Source organism: Callospermophilus lateralis, chromosome 4 (genome assembly GCF_048772815.1).
Source record: "Callospermophilus lateralis isolate mCalLat2 chromosome 4, mCalLat2.hap1, whole genome shotgun sequence".
NCBI lineage: Eukaryota > Metazoa > Chordata > Mammalia > Rodentia > Sciuridae > Callospermophilus > Callospermophilus lateralis.
Window position 1 is genome coordinate 74,346,970 of NC_135308.1, and position 17,794 is coordinate 74,364,763.

Here is a 17,794-nt window from a genome sequence, read left to right on the forward strand (position 1 = left end):
AGATGTTAAATAGTGAGTATAGTCCCACACCGTCAGCTATCAATGAATTAAAAATAAGATTCCCCTCCCGGGCCCGTGCATCAGAGCTTCTGTCAGTCCTGGGTGTCCCATGGGTCCTTCAGACCAAGGCAAAAGTGGGGTCAGGATGCCTTGAGGGCCCTGAAGAGGCTTGTGCCATGTTCCGTAGAGCAGTGGCAGCCGAGGCTTTCCTGGGGAGGTGTCCCATGTTCTCCACTGCTCTCCTCCTGTGGGCACCATCACAACTACCTCTTTCCTGGGGAGGTGGTCCCTGTTCTCCACTCCTCTCCTTCTGTGGGCACCAGCACAACTTCCTCCTACTCATGACGTCCTGGAGTAACAACTTCTCACAGAGCCCTTGGACTCACATGGCAGGATCTGAGGGGACCTGATTCCTGGGACCTTGGAGAGTGGGTGGATGGCAGAGCTGGGGCCACTCCCTGAGAACTCTGAGCTTCCTTAGCAGCAGAGCTGAGCTGATGAACACCTGTGGCTGCCCCACATTCTGCCTGTTAAAACACAAGCATAATCTAACACCATGGTGACAAACAAAACATCACAACAGCCCCAGAGTCAGCTCTGTGAAATGACACTCTACAAAACTGTAGTGGATGTCAAGTAATTGATGCTCAGAAACTTTCTTGGGGCATCCATTCCTACTGCCTGAAGGACACTTTAAAGGGGGCCTCTGATGGCAAAAATGCAGCTGATTATCAATACTTCTATTTCTAATTCATGATGCAATCCAGAACCCCCGAGTGACTTCCTCACAGGGTGACACGAGAAACCAGCTCAGGGGCTCCTGTCTGAAAGTGACCCCTGGTCCTATCCATCTCAACAGTTTCCCCTCCTCCCAGGTGGGAGCCATTATATCCTGCTTGAACCATTGCCATGGCCTCCAACCTACCAACCCTCAACCCTCTGCCACACAGTGGCTGGCCATCTCACGACCACTGCTCAGCATTAATCATAGCCTGCCACTCTAGTGCCAAAACCTTCCAATACTTCTCACACTTCACAGAAAAAGAGCTAAGCTCTTTCTCTGGCCCTACAAAACTGCAGACACTTGAGACCCCATCTTTGCCACTCCCCTGGCCGCTGTGACCTGACTCCTCTAGTCTCCTGTTCACTCCCAAGCACCCCAGGCCCTCCCTACCTCTCAGCTCTCACACACATGTCATGCCACAGGAAGCCCCTCCTCATTGCTCAGTGCTTACCTTGGAAGGCACCTCCTCAGGAGCAGATTTTTCAAACTGAAAGCCATGGTCTATTAGTTGGTCACAAAATAACCTGAGAGATATAATAAGCAATTTTTTTCACATAACAAATTTCTAGTGATCATCATGGTGTGCTTCCCTGGGGAGAGTTTTATTTCATAGTACAAAGAAAAAAGCTGAAGCACCATCAAGATTTTCAGCACATTCCTGGACCTGGTTACCATTGTACCATCTTGCTCCAGGTGCTCCTCAGGATGGCACAAGCCCCAACCAACCTCCTGTCCATGTCTCAGGAATGGTGCTTCCCAAAAGGACATCCAGGCTAAAGAATAGAATCCCTGCTGAGCAGGCCACCTCTGTGGAGAGCCACACTGGTGTGTTTCTGGTGGGACATGGGTGAGCTTGCCCATCCTGACTCTCTGGCCTCTTCAAGTCCTAAGTGGTCTCAGCCCTGTTTCCTGCAGAAGGCATCAGAGAGGCTGCAGCTGCAAATCAAGAAGCTCTCCACAAGGCACATCCTTAACTAGCCTAGGGGCAGTGAGCTGCAGGATAGGCTCTGATGCTGTGCACAACCCTTAATCATGGCGTGAGCCTCAGGTGGAGTCCTTGGCACACTTGGCAGCCTCAGGCTCACCTCACACCACTAGTATAAAGCCTTCCCTGATCATGATTCCCACAGTCCTGAAGGCCATGGCTACTCTGTATGGAAAATTGCCCTCTCCCATCTAAGCCACGCTGGAGTTGACCAACTCAAACCTGGGCTCAGTTCTAAACATCAAGCACCTTGGCTTCAATTTCTATTCTTTCCTGAAAAAAACAAGGCCGTGGCTGGACAGTCAGAGCTTCCTGTACTGTTCTCACTCCTGGCCACACAGATGAGAGTGTGACCCACGCTGTTGGCCTTGAATGAGCCACACCTCCTGCTCCCAGCACTCTGTGACCTAGCCTGCACCATGGTGCCCACATCTTCCTTCACTTTATTAAGTCTTTTCTGTAGTCATTTGAACACCAAAACCAGTTAGTTTTCCAAGGACTGTGAAGTCGCGTCCTGTGGGTACACTATGTAGAGGGCTGTTTCAATGAGAATCTATCTGACACTGCACAGTGATGGTGGGGTGGGTCAGAAACAGGAGGCCAGGTTCCAATCCTGGCTCTATATGATGAGTCCTCTGGCTCTGGACAACTGTCTTAACCCTCTGAAGCCCAGGGTTGTTTTTTTTTTTTATCAGAAACAAATATCTGCAGAGGACCTTCTAAGATCAACTGCTCTTCCTGGAACTAGCAGACAACAAAATGCCAGGAGGTGATGGTTATAAAGAAGATAAAGTGAGAAAGTAGAAGGAGTGTGCCAGGGGCTGCTCTACCCAAGTGCCCAGGGGCATGTTCTCTTCACAGAAGCAGAGAGTGGGTCTAATTGAAGACCCCACTGAAGTGCACACCTCTGGAGGAAGACAGGACTAGCCACATGGAAGAGGAGATGCAAAGGCCCTGAGGCAAGACCACACACAGCACCTCTGAAGACACAGCAAGGAAAGAAGTATGGCTGGAGTGTAGAATCAAGGACAATTATGTAGGGCCATTATGCTGTCTCTCCCAAGGACAAGAAAACCTTCCCTCTACATTTCAAAAATGAGAAGCAAATAACAATATTGGAAGCTACAAATCTTCGTAAGAATGCAAAGTGATGTTATCATATCACTTTTGTATCTAGTCCATTCTTTATTGAGATCAGAGCCTCCTGGAAAGCCAGGTGTGTGCTGTGCTAAGAACTGGCCGAGCCAAGGTAAGAGAGCAAGGCACAAAGTTCAACTGAGTGCAGGAATGGAGTATCAAGCAATTGACCCTTTCAGTTCCAAAACTACTAAGAACTGCCACTACTTATGTGTGTCAGGCATGGCTGCAAAAGTGTTTGAAATGCTAGGGCAACTTGGAGAAGGACAAAAAATTAAGAGAGAAAACTTTCAGAACCTCTGCTTTCAGCCAGATGGAGCAACAGAGCTGGGTCCATCCTCTTGCCTGAGTCAACCCAAGTAAAGGGCAAAATACATAAAATAAAACCTGAATATGCCTTAACCAGGCAATAAGACAGTGCTGCCAGAGTTCAGCAAACCCTCAAGATGAGCCCTGTGTCTGCCTCTGGAGAGCAACTGAGGCAGAACCTGGCGGAGCCTCTGGGCTAAAGACACGCAGCTCAGGTCCAAGGAGACCTGGGCAGCCAGGGTGTGCAGGGCAGAGTGATGAAGAAGCAAGAGCTGCAGAGAGAAGCCCAGCACTCTGTGGAGGGCTGACGTATGACCTCAACAGGGTGCTGACCAGCCACTCAAAAGGCCAGGAAAGAGCCACCCAAAGGAACCAAAGGGAGCAGCCTTCAGAGCCAGTGTAGCACCAGGAACAATGCCTGTGCCTGGAAGCCATCCTGGGAATAGGGACACTGGCCACAGAGATGGAAGAGTCTGCTTCCACTAGGGGGAGCAGCTGGCCCTGAGCTCGATGCCACACTGTCCCTTCCAGCAAGAAAGAGGCAGATCAACCGCATTCCTACATCAACAAGGAACACAGAAAACCAAAATCCAAGACGCAATATCACTTGTATTCACTACAAAGAAACTGAAAGAAAGGAAAAAATTGTACATTGGATGCTATAAAAATCAAGAACATTTGCTTTTTCAAAGACCCAGTCAGGAAAATGAAAAGACACACTAGTGATGGGGAGAAAATATTTGAGAAACTCATATCCAATCTCATTTATTTAGAATTTTTAAACAACTTCAAAACTCAACTGCAACAAACAAACAAACAAACAACAACAAAAACAACAACAACAAAAAAATCCAATTAGAAAATGGGAAAGTGCCATGAGAAAACATTTCACTGAAAATTACATGCTGGTGGAAAACAGTCAAGAAAAGACATTGACCCTTAGCTTCAAAGACGTTTAAGTTAAAGCCATGATGAGACATCACCACACACATAATGGAAGGCCTATAGTAAAAATTACTGGCAACACCAAATGTCACTGAGGAGGAGGACAATCCTCAGTGCTCCTACATTGTTGGTGGGAAGGTAGGTGGTACCATCACCCTGAAAAACAGCTTCTTTTCATAGAGAACAAGCACTTAGATTTTGGTGATGGTTTCACACAGGCGCACCGATGTCCAAACTTGGCAGAGTGCATGCACTAACTATGCATGAAAGGCAGGAGTTGTAGCTCATTGGTAGAGGGTTTGCCTAGCACCTGTGAAGCACTGGGCTAAATCCACATAAAAATAAATAAAATAAAGGTATTGTGTCCATCTACAACTAAAAATAAAAAATAAAAAAAACTAAATATGTGTGGACTTTGTACGTCAATCATGCCTCAATAAAGTGGGATGAAAATTTTTAATTTTTTAAATGGCTATTATTTACTAAGTTGATAGGAATTCTTATCTTCTGCTTCAAGAATATTATCTATCTGGGTGCAATGGTGCATGTGTGTAATCCCAACAATTTGGGATGATAAAGCAGGACGATCAAAAGTTCAAAGCCAGCCTCAGCAACTTAGGGAGGCTCTGTCTCAAAATAAAAAATAAAAACAAAATGGAGTGGGTATGTGGCTTAATGGTTAAGAATCCCTGGTACTCCCTGCAAAAAAATACTGTCTAAATAAACTCTCTAATACACACACACACACACACACACACACACCCATTTAACATGAATTTGCCTCTAACCCAGAAATTTCTCTCTTGGACATTCATCCTAGAGAACTGAAATTTTATGTTTCCAAAAGAGCACACACACAAATGCTCACAGCACCCTTGTTCTTCCCAGTCAGAAATTGCAACCCAACTGTTCTTTGAAGGAGAAGGGCTGAGCAGCTAGGGTCCAGCCCATCATGGAGCACCACATAGCAGTGAAGGGAAAGGCCACCACCTGCAGAACAACCTGGATGGGTTTCCAGAGAATTATGCTGAAAAAAACAAGCTAATCCCAAAATGTTACCCACAAGATGATTCTGTTTACAGCACATTCTTCAAATGACAAAAATCACAGATATGGAGGATGGATTATTTGTCGTGTGGGTCAGGGAGGTAGGGCCACTGGAGGTGAGCAGCTGAGGCCAAAATGGACAGCACGGCAGTGACAGAAAGGTGCTATGTGTGATCACGTAGGGTTACACAAATAGGCACGAGTAATAAAATGAGGAGGAGGAAACATGCAGGAGTGTGAGCAAGACCAGGCAAGGCCAAACTGGTGAGGGGCTGCTTGAGTGAAAGGGTGATTCTATGCGAAGCAACAAGCTGCATCACAGGAGGACATGGAGCTGGCTGTACTATTTGTTATGACTCCACCTGAAAACACAAGAATCCAGAATCAAAGGCTGAACTTAAAAATTTGGAAGGGGAAAGGCTCGCAGGTGAATCTGCCATCCACGTGAGGAATGCCCTTGATGAAACATCAGCAGATCCAACACTGGAGAAAAGAGGAACACCCCAGGTCAACACAGAGAGAAGGGGCATTTCAACACATGAGGAGCACATCAGCCAGTCAAGGGCCACCCAAGTGATCCAACATCTAGGCAACTAGTCTCCAAAGATAGGTGAGGACAGAGGGCAGAAAGGTTTGGCATTGAAGTGTCCCCAGATGTGATGAGAGCAATGAAGCCCAAATCCAAAGAGTCAACAAATCCCAATGGAATAACAATGAAACAGATGCAAGAAACACCACAGTGGGTTGCAGGAAGACAGTGTAAAGAGAAAACCTTGAAATCACCCAGGGGGACATCTAATTTTAAGCAGTACCAGAAACCAGGAAGGAGCCACTTTCCCACCAGAAACAGGCAGGTAAGTGGGTCATCCAGCATCTCCCAGCTGCAGGCCAAATGGCACCTCAGGGACCTCTATAGCGAGTGGAGGGGTCTCTTCACCATGTAAAGGAAAAGCAGAGATTGAGAGAGTCATGGAAGCCGATCAAAACGGGACCAGCAGATTTCCAACATAGGCATGTTACAGGAACGCACTGGTCAGGGAGAGATAGACCAGGTGCAAACTGGTCTGCACAGCACAACACAGAAGAAAGACAGAGGTGTCAATCTGGGAATAAATGAGAGATCTGTAGAGTTATTATTATTGACTATTCAAAGGAGTGTCCAATGTTTACACAAAAATAATAACAATTCGGCATGCTTGTGACACAGCCAAAGGTGCAGTGGTGAAGCTTCAGCCCAGGTACCAAGAGGGGAGCAGCTTGGGAGACTACTGCAGCATTGTCACATGGGACCAGGTGGCAGGCAGTGCTCAAAGACAGATCATGGCAAGCTAAAGGCTCATGATAAGCCCTAAAGCTACTGCAGAGTAAGAAAAGAAAGCTATAGCTAACATGTTAATAAAAGTGACAAAACAGAACAATAAAAAAGAGTTGATTCATCCAAAAGAAGGCATAAAAGAAAAAAGGAGACTAGATGACAGATGGGACAGGTAAAAGTAGACAGAAAGGGCACATCTTAACCCAGCCACACACACAACAGTGGGCCTGGGAACAGCCTGAGCACTTCGAGAGTAACATCAGAAAACAAAGCACTTACTGATGCCCATGACAACTCTACCAAGACACAGAGAGGTGAAAAACACAAGGGACATCTCTGCATCTACCTGATGCTGCATCAGTCAAACACACTGCAGTGGCTATGCCAACATCAGAAAAAGGGGACTTCATAGCATATGACACCACCATGACCAAATAGGTCCATGTCATAAAGGTGAAAGGGTGGACTCTCAAGAGACCTAACAAACCCAAATGTGAACACCTAACAACAGCTTCAGAATACATGAAGTGACCACAGCCAGAGCTACCATGGAAAAAAGCCAGCTCCCCAGTGGTGGGAGGGCAACCTCTCTCTCAGTCATTCACACAACAGGTGGCAAGAAGTCAGGGGACTTGAACCCTTAGTGGCCCTGTGGAACACCCCACCCAGCAGCAGAACACCCTCCAAGAGCACAGAGCGTCAGCAAGACAAATCCCCCTCCCAGCACGAAGCAGGTCTAGGCAGAGTGAAAGGATTCAAGTCCTTATGGTGTGTTCTCTGATCACACAGGTAAATACCAGAAATCATAGTGGGGTCTATGAGGAAAATCTCCCAAACACTGGAAAGTACCAAACACCTTTTGAACACCATGGACCAATGAAAAGAGTCAAAATCAGTTAGAGAATACTGTGAATCGAATGAAGATGAAAATATGGTGTACGAGAATGTGAGAGAATGTACAGCACTAGCTCTAGATAGAACCAGATCTAATCTATGACCTCAGCTTCCACCTAATTGCCTACCAGAAAATGAGTCAATTAAATCCAAAGTTAGCAGATGAAAGAAATATTAGATAAGATATCAATGCAATGTAAAAAAAAACTAGTAAACATCTATGAAATTAAAAGCTGATTTTTTGAGATGATCATTAAAATTGATAAAGCAATAGCCACAATAAACAGAAGTGAAGGAGATGGCCAAAATGGTGAATGCTAGGAATGAGAGAAGATGTCACTGCATATTGGAGACATATGAAGATGTCATTATGTCATGAGGGACCCTGGGGGCAGACCCCTTTGTGCAGAAGAATGGAGAAGGGTGGAGTCTGTGAAGAGGGTCTGTAGGCTGCCAGGCACAGGTGTGACCATATCACTTTGAAGAGTGCTAATTCTGTGAAGGACACACAGACAGAAGTCATGGGTGGGGAGGCAGCTGGGGACAGCACTGCCATGCAGAGGGGAATTCATCTGACCTGAGACCTGAGTGAGGGGATCTGGTGTCCCAGTGAGGTGAGGGTAAGATGTGCCCCTCCCAGGAAAGAGGCCAGTGTGGCTGGAATGTGTCTGAAGGGGACAATAGAGGAGGGCAGAAGATAAGGGGGAGCATGCAGCAGCCTAGGAAACCCCAGTCACTGGTAGATTCCAAAGGCAGCAGGGTGCATAGAACCTGTCATGAACTAGAAGTACTGCCTGGTGGGCAGGCAGAGGGACCAGAGAGGCAGCTCCAAGCATGAGTGGAGCTGGGAGGCCAGTCGGAGGCTATGGTCACCTTCCTAAGGGGACAAGGAGGTGGCTGCATGCATGCTGGAGGCAGACAGGGTGCAGCAATGGGGTTCTGGGCGTATTTTGGAGGTTAGAGCTTCCCGGAGTTGCTGCCGGCCTAAAGACACCAGATGGCCATGCAGAGGCCACAAGGCAATTCCTAGATTTTTATTCCCAGCCACTGGAATGAAGGTGAAACCCTTTGCTAATAGAGGAGGGACTGACAGGAAGATTCTCTCTGTCCACACGATGAGCATGACTCTAAGAACCTCTGAACTCTGGAATCACCAAAAGCTGGGTACACCCTTCCCAGAGCAGTTTCCAAGCCAAATGCCACAGGCAGAGTTAACCTCACTCCATGCATTACCAGTGACAACCTCTGAGCTGGGACACCATCAGAATGGAGAAACCAGCCATGAATTCAGAGCAGAAAGCCTAATCCACTGGCAGTGGAATAAGAGTGAATTCCTGGTGCAAACACGAGTGGCCTCCATTCCCATGAACAGCAGCTCACTTGAGCTGCACTTGCTGGTCTGCCTCTAAGGAAGCACTGTGACCTCCCTGTGTGAACACAGGGATGACCACCCAACAGAAGCTGTGGCTGGGTACAGGAGACCCTCCCAAGGCTGTTCCTTGTCACAGGCAAGGGGCAGGTTGGCTCTTGGGTCAGTTCAGCCCCTGCCTGACTAGGGGTCCTAAGCAAGTTCTCCCTGAACCAAGGTAAAGCCATCTCACAGGCCTCAGTTTTCTTCACACATTACCATAACTAGATGATCTCCAAAGTCTCATTCCAATCAAATGCAGTCTGGAATGTTCTACATTGAAACACAGCTGGCCAAAACTAGAATACAATCTCCAGAGTCCACAAGAGCCATATGTGCAGATGTGTGACATGGGACAGGCTGGGGACCAGACAGCAGTCAAGCCTATGCACATATTGTAACCCACTTAGAAGATGGACACAGAGGCTCAAGGACAACCAGACACTTGCCTAGGTCACTACCAGGGAAGTGGGAACAGGAACTGGGACCCACATCAGCTAGACTCCTGCTCCTCCTGCCTCACCTTCCCCATCTGCTCCCACCACTGTGCTTTCAGAAAATACACAGCATCTTTACTGGGATTTTTTTTTAATGTATTAACATCTTTTGAAAGGTATTACATGTTCTTGCTTTTAAAAAAATAAGTCCCATCTTGGTAATACTGTGTTTCTCAAGCTGGGTTTTGAGGAATGTATGTTCACACCACAGCTGTTCTCCCAGGATAATCCCCCACCTCATGTCCTTATCTTATTGAGAGTTGCAAAGCCCCTTTGTCCAGGTACACAAACACCCACAGGTGCTGGGGATCAGGGAGTGCTCATCTTTTGGGGCCATCACTCTGCTCACCAGTGGACATGTGGTTTTTCCCTTGATGAGGTGTAGTTATTCCAGATGATTCCTTAGGTAGACAACCCGTCCCTGGACAATGGTGGTCAGGATGAAGAAGGAGCACCAATGGGCTTCCAAGTGCCAGGTGACCATTCAGCACTGGCACACCTGACTCATTATATCCTCTCTGGGTTGTGCAAGGCAGGAACCCTCGGGGTCCATACTACAGATGAGACACATGGCCTGATATCAGAGACTTTTTGGTGCAGCAGCTGGATTCTCATTTGGGCTATGAGGAAGCAGAGTCTGTCTCACCCATGCTGGATCAAGAGGACAGCCCACCTGGACATAGCTGTCCACTGGTCACAACAGTGGGGTCCAGATGGAAGGACTCAGCCAGAGACCCCGAGTGGGACACTGTGATGCACTCTCCCAGATCCTAACAGAGATGCCTTGGCATGAGGGAGGAAGAGGCAAGAAAATCTGCACCTGGGCAAAGAAGGAAGCTCAACAGAGGCAGGTCGACCGGGCTCAGGGCAGTCATGGTGGAAAGAAAAGAAAATAGATGGATCTCCATAAAAATCCACATTTCTAGTTTCCCTCAGAGAAAGAAAAATCCAAACAGCTGCCACACGGAGCCCAGGATCCTCCATGGCAGCTGCTGTCCCGCATGGATGGCAACATTCTCTACGAAATAAGTGTGAGGCATCAAGAAATTCACTATTTATGGTTTATTCCATTTAAAGGAAAAACAAAAGTCCATACCAACACTCATTTATAAATCTGAGCAACCACATTATTCACAAGAGCCAAAAATTAGAGACAACCCAGTTGTCCCCCAGCTAATGTCAGCCAAGTAGATAAGGCCAGAGCCACACATGTGAGCAGCAGTAACAGAGGTTGTCAGCCATGAAAGGGGACATCCCGACACACCTTGCCACACATTTCATGGATGAGCCTGGAAAACATCACGATGTGTACAAGAAGCCAGACCCCAGGACCACATGTCACACACATCCTCTTACATGAAGAGTTGAGGACACACCAGTTCACAGACAGAGGAGGACGGAGGTGGGCTAGGACGAGGGGGCTTGGTGGTTAGAGGGAGTAGAGAGTGACTGTGTGTGAATATGAAGTCATTTTGGGGAGAGCAAATCGATTTCAGATGCTGTCCCCACCCTATGAATGCTCTGAACCTACTGATCCATGGACTTGAAATGGGTGAATTTCAGGGTGTGCGAGTTTACTCTCAAAAAGTTTTTGTTGAAGAAAACAACTGAGACTAGTGCATCCAGCAAGACCTGAGCATGGCTAGACACAGTGCCGCCTGGCTGCTGCTCGGATGCTGTGACCATCAAGCAGTGCTGCGAAGCCCCAGGCCTCATGTCTGCCCATCCATGAGGCCTGGGGCTCAAAGCTGAGCAGGGCAGCTGCAGGCAGGAAGGAGGCTGCTCACATCGTGTCACGTTGCCCAGGCCTGGGATCACCCACAGTGTTGGTTACTTAGGGTCCATTTGGGACCACCCTTTCAGCTTGGGCCAACTCAGCTACCCTGCTCCCATGTCTGAAGCAGCAAGGGCAGCAGCCCCTCACTGCGCAACCAAGCTGGCTGCACTATGAGCACTGTCCCAGAACACTTGCTGACCTCAAGAGCAGCCAGCCAGCACCAGGACATGAGCCTGTCCCTCTGTTGCTCACCCTGCATTCTGTGGAGGACACAGAATGAATGGCAGGAAGACCCTGCCCCAGAAGATACCACTCCCCTTCACTCCACCCCCTACACTTGCCACCCCCTACACATGTAGGTCTTTATTACCTTCTTAAATCTGAGCAATTAAAAATGAAAAGAGCTCATCTCCTTCAAGCCTCCCAGTCTGTCATGAACATCCAGAGGGTTGGGCAGCCTTGGGCTCTGCCTCCTGCAGCAAGAGAGGATGGGCTGAGTGACACACATGCCTCAGGCAGGAGAGAGCCCTTGGGCCCCTGACTCCACCAGCCCTTTTCCTCTGGACCCAGGTCTCACTCACATCCCCAGAGAGATTGCAGTGCATGGGTCTTGAGTTTCTTAGCACTTCAGTGAACCTCTGACCCTGGCCCCATCTCAGGTAGCTTGTGAAAGACCAAAGGACCAGCCATGGGGCAGCTATAGCTGCCAACCTGCTCTCCCTCCCTATGACACATTGGAGAAATTCAGATGGATAGCATGGTCCTAGGGAATGGTATCTCATATCCACAGCAGCTCCTACTGGGCTGTGATTTGTGACTACACTGTGGCACCTTGCAAGAAAGACATGCACGGGTTCAGCAGCACCTCACTGGATGAGGCCCTCAACACCCACATCCTCTATCCTCAGAGCTCAGAGGCATGACAAGGTCAGGGCCAGCCTTCCAGGCTGCATGTGAAAAAGGGGGCTCCTTGTGCACAGACCCACCCAGCAGAAGCCAGCCTGGCTTTCTATGGCTGTTTCTCAATGGGAACTGGGAATGGACCAAGGGGAACTCACAGGGAAATCTGGTGGGAACACAGCCCATCCAGGAGGACAGGTTGTGGTGTGCCCTCCCATACCCTGATGCTTCCACTCACAGTGCCCCTTCCTGCAGAGAAGGCTGGCCTTACAACCATCACCAGCCAAGGGCAGAACTTCCCAGAGTCACAGCAACATCTCTCGGCCTGCTTTATATGTTCTCATTCCTTTCCTCAGAAAAGAATCCAGCAGCTTCTCCAGTTTTGTCCTAAGATACCATGGCTCCCTCAATCTGCCTCAGGACATCAGTGTTCAGAGCTCTATCCTGAGTCCTGGGTAGCATCCCTCCTCCATCACTAAGGAGATTTCACAAAAATGTAGAGTTCTGTTCCTGGTTAGAGAGCTTGGAGATGTCCCTGATGTCAAGAATTGAGCTCCTCACATCCCAGCCCCCAGTCCAGGGGAAAACAGCCCCTCACCAACATGTGTGAAGGAGAGACTGACCAACTACCCAATGCTTACCAAGCACATGGGGTGGGAGTGTCTTCCTGTTCAACACGTGCAGGCTGACCACATGGTGAACTTCCTTGTCCTCCCTCAAGATCTCATTGATATAAGACTAAAGGTATGGAAAGGTAGAAAGCTCTTGACCAAGAGGAGCCCCTGGTGGCAAAGAGAAAAGTCCTTTCTGGATCAATAGCAACTGGTTTTGGAAGCAAGACTCTGAACAATGCACTACTGCTGAAGTGGAGGCCCTGCTCGAGGAGAGACTGCGGGTGCCATATCCCGATAAGATGCAGACACATGCACATGATCAGGTATTACCCATGTCACTCGGGATGTATCTTGTTAACTTTACTCATCACCAATACCTATCCATGCAAAGTGCGGGAGCCTGAGGTGCTGCTTGTTTCTGTCTGTGGAGAGGCTAGTCAACACCCGCACCATCCAACACCCTTTCTTCCCAGGTAAAATGTCCTAATCTCCAGGGAAATGTGATAGCCACTCACCCCAGGGGCTGAAGAGCACTCAAAATGTGGCTACTGCCACTGTGGAACTAACTTAAATTTTATTTAACTTTAGTTGATTCCAATTGTAATAGCCAAAGATAACTAGTGGCCACCATATTGGATAGTGCAGATGCTACACTACAATTAAATGGCACATCTTACAGAGTGGACACAGCTGTCATGGTATTAGTGATGTTAGTAACAGTAACAAAGTAATGGCTCCAATCACTAACCTGTTTTTACCATAAAATCATCTGCCTAATCATGGCGAGGTGTTTTAAAACCAGTATATTTTGGTGGTTGATGGTTTTTGAAGTACAAGGATCTCACATTAGATTTCTTGCCTCCTCTTAAGTAAAAAATGAATGGGGCACTTGACATCTCTTTAAATCCTAGCATGTAGAGCAGAAGCTCACAGCTTCAAGGTGTAATGTCCATGCCCATCTCTTTGTCCAGCTAGCGTTCTCTGCACAGTGTTGACTTAGATGAGCTATTTGGAACAGGAGTCATACTGGGCGTGTGGGGATTTTGATTTATCCATATGTTGCTTAAAATTTTTATAATGAGCACCAATCATTAGAAATAAAAATAGTAAAGACTTTTGAGGGGAAAAGTCCACTGGGCATCCATCTAGCCATGGGGTCTGCAGTGGTGTGGAGAAGGGAAGTGGTGCCTTTCCTACCTGCCAGGTGCCAGGTGCTAGCTGGGCCAGGTGGGTGACAGAAGGGAGCCTCTTGTGCACTCTCAGGGAAACTAGGCAAAGCCATTCTGCCTGAGGTGTTCTGGAGCCCTCTAGGAGTGGGGAGAAGGGCACACCTGTGACCACAACATGGTCTTTCCGTGCCGTCTAGTGGTTACATTAGAAATAGTCATCCATAATCCCCTCCTGGGAAAAGAAAAATCAAGCAGAAAAAAAATCTTCTTGAATACTGAAATTTAGAAATTTGTTCTCTGGGCTCTGTCATAAGCCAGGCAAGAATGAGACATGAGGGCACTTGCTGTGTGCTTCGAAGCTGGTAGACCAGGAAAAGGGCAGGGCCATTGTAGATGTAGAAATCATCAAATATAGGAAGAAAATAATGAATGTTTACACAATATAGGAAGATTTCTAAACCTCAATGTGGAAAGCAAGAAGGCAAAGTTAGTTACAAATGCATGTTTTGTATGTATATGGAGGTGTATGTGTGTGTGTACATGTACACACATACACCAGCACACATTGCTCTTGTACTTTGGTGGTGTTAAAATAAATCTTTGAAATAATCAAATTCATATAGACAGGAGTAGAACAGTGGTTACTGGGATGAGGTACAGGGATAATTGGTAAGATAATATTGAATGAGGACAGGTTGAATTCATGAATAGTAAAGTCCTGGGGATGGTCAAATAATTGTGATGGCTGTATCATAATGGGATTCTCTTTGGTGCCATAGAACAATACTCCTTTTTAAAAAGTTAACATGTTAATTGTCTCATATCATGAACATGTACAAATACATCCGCGTTAACTTTTTTTAAAGCACCATCTATATTCTTTTCTTAATGTTTATTTCTTAGTTGTGGATAGATCTTTATTTTATGTATTTATAAATGGTGCTGAGAATGGAACACAGGGCCTCTAACATGCAAGGCAAATGTGCAATGGCTGAGCTACAGTTTCAGCCCATGTGGTAACTTTTAAAAAAGTGTGTCTGAGATATAATTCTATAGGAATATGTATACAGATATGTAAAAGTATTTTTAAGAAACAAAACACTAGAGAGACTGGGGTTGTAGCTCAGCGGTAGAGTGCTCAGCTGGCATAGAAGAGGCCTTGGGTTTGATCTTCAGCACCACATAAAAAATAAATCAATAAACTAAAGACATTGTGTACAAATACACCCCCCAAAAATCCTAGTAAAATATATTTTATATATGCATGTAAAATGATTACAGTGGACAACTTCAGGGTCAAAGTAAAAAATTAGCCACAGAAACAATGGATGACTTATTTAAATTGAAATTCTTGAGCTAAATGTAGGCATGCACTTTAAATTTTGGCATATTTTCTAAAACTTCTCTGCAGAAGAGGTATGACAATTTTGTATTGCAATTATAAGAGCTTGAGAATTCAATTTTCCAACACTGTTGACATTAGATTTTCTCACTCTCTTTATTCTTTGCATTTGATAGGCAAACACATACATGTACTTTATGTTTCCTTTGGATTACTCTAATATGATTTGGATTACTTAATTTTTGGAATGTCATCTTTTATAAACAGCCGATACTGGGTTTTCCCATTTTTGTAGGCTGTTTGTTTCTCCTTATTGATTTGTAGGAGCACAGTATGTAATTAAGCTCTCGTAAGTGATGCAGACACCCACAGGAACATCACCAAAATACTGTTTTCTAGCAACTGGCCACAGATTTGCCTCTTACAGAGAGCCCTTTGCCAGCTTGAGAATTCTGGTTCTTCTTCTCAATATGCAATTGAAGTCAAGAATTTTCCAAGGCTCCAGTGGGTGTCTGCCCATGGACAGAAGTGGTCCTGGGCAGAGCCTGGACTCAGGCTGGGTTCCATGGTGACAAGATGAACCCAGGCCTATACTGGGCCCTGACTCCATTGCAGGTTGGCAAGACATATCTGGGCCAAGCCTGAGCTCTGGCAGCGGTTGGTCTGTAAGAGGACAGACCTGTGGCAATCTTGTGCCTGAGGTTCCACCACAGGATATCCTGGCAGATATGGATGGATCCTAACCTCCCAAGGTTGTCTGCTGATGACTGATGGTAGTCCTGGGCCAAGCTTAAGTACCTACAGACTTCATCAGGTGGCTGGTAACCTGGGGCTCGGCTCTTGGGCAGAGCTTCAGTTGCAGCAGGGGTCAGCAGGTGGCAGCATGGAATCAGGTGTACCCTGGGCATGGTTGCCAGGCAGTTTGGTGAGGTAATCATGAGCCAAACTGAAGCTACAGCGGCAATCTGGTGGGGGCAGGATGAACTCTGACCCACCCTGGGCCCAGACTCCCATGCACTTCTGACCAAGTGAATCTGGGTGGAGTCTCAGCTCCTGCTGGCATAGGTGGTGGTGGAATGGACTAAGGTCTACCCTAGGTAAGGACTCCTGCACAGGTGGAATAGGCTGATAAAGGCAGAGCCTGAGCTCCAGTGGAGGTCAGCCAGTGGTGGGATGGAACCAGGATTACCCTGAGAATGAGCTCCCATGCAGTTCAGCAGGGCAGATAAGGCCTGGGTCTGTCCTCCACAGGGGTCTGCAGGTGGCAAGATGTGACCCAAAGGCAGACCTCCTCCAGCTACACTCCTTTGGACTTCAGTTACCAGTCAAGTGATGCCAGCAGGTGAGGAGTTCACAGATTAGGTGAGGGCTATTGACACCCAATGAACTTCTACTATCCAAAGACTCAAAGAAATATTGACAAGAAAAGAAAACAGCCTCCTCCACCCAACACTACACAGCACGGTTGCAAAATATCCAACAAAACTACCAAAGACTATAAAAATGTATCCAAAGAGTTGTGACTAGATGAATAGAGTACAAAACAGCCACCTTTGTCAATACCTGCCATTGCTGCTTAGTCAGATGAGAACAAGTAAGATATTCCTGCACCATCTCTTCCTCATTTTATCAAAGAAACATCAAAAGGTACAAAAGCTAAACAGAGGAAAGAGAGAAAAGGCAGTACCAAGGACCAGCTCTCTTTTGTCATTGCCTATATGTTGCTGAGCGCACATGGAATTGGATTTCCAAGCTGACAAACTAGTATTAGGCAACCTAATTTTATATACAGCCAAAGAGCCTGCCTCAGAAAGGTGCTACAGAACAAACACTGGAGCACCAGCCCTAGTGGCCAAATGAAGATGAAGGGCAGGTGGGTGGGCCCTTTGCTTTCTAGGGAGGGCAGCAGGGATTCCCTGAACATGGGTGACAGAGGGAAGGAGCAAGAGAGCAAGGGAGCTTCCTGTGCAGTGAACACTCTGCACCAGACAGGCCCCACTTTGGGGAGAGCAGCAGAGGTGGCAGAGGTTGCTGCTGCTGCTGCTGCTGCTGCTGCTACTGCTGCCCTGCATCAGGTGCAGTTCAGAAATCGTTTGGGCCCGAATGTCCAATAGTCCCTTCCATTGACCTGCAGAGGCAGAAATATCTAGCCAGTCGGGCTGAATTTGACTTCCCTGCTGAACAACTAGTGTTAGGCCACCTAATTGGACATAGAGCCAGAAATCATGCCTCAGAAAGGTACTAAATCCCAGTGCAGGTTCTCCTTTGATTTCACGCCCTGGAATAATTGGGAGCATCCTTTCTCCTCCGAGAAGAGGCAGAGTAACACCCCACACTCAGTGGACAGCTAACCCTGGATACAATGTGTGGTACCAGGAAAAAAAGGAAAAAGAAGAAAAAAGAAAAGAAAAACAACAAGAAGGCTCACTGAGCCATGATCCCTCCAGGTGATCTGATCCGATTTTCTGCAACCCATATAAGGGATCATGCCAAGGACATGAGTTTGCAGACATTCACTTTCCTGAAACATCTCAACATGCACTGCACTCAAAATCCTCTCAGGCTGGTTTCGATTCTTCTCTAGGAAATGCCCGAGTGTTTTAACCATGCTCCTATGAAATGACTGCAGAGCAGGGGAGTGTTCGGCATTCAGAGTGGAAGCGTCCCGCAT

At 47.1% G+C, this 17,794-nt stretch overlaps 1 pseudogene; it reads right to left on the reverse strand.

The window, feature by feature from the left end:
- The window catches only part of LOC143641633 (cTAGE family member 15-like), a 108,269-nt pseudogene extending 90,475 nt beyond the window's left edge, over positions 1–17,794 (reverse strand).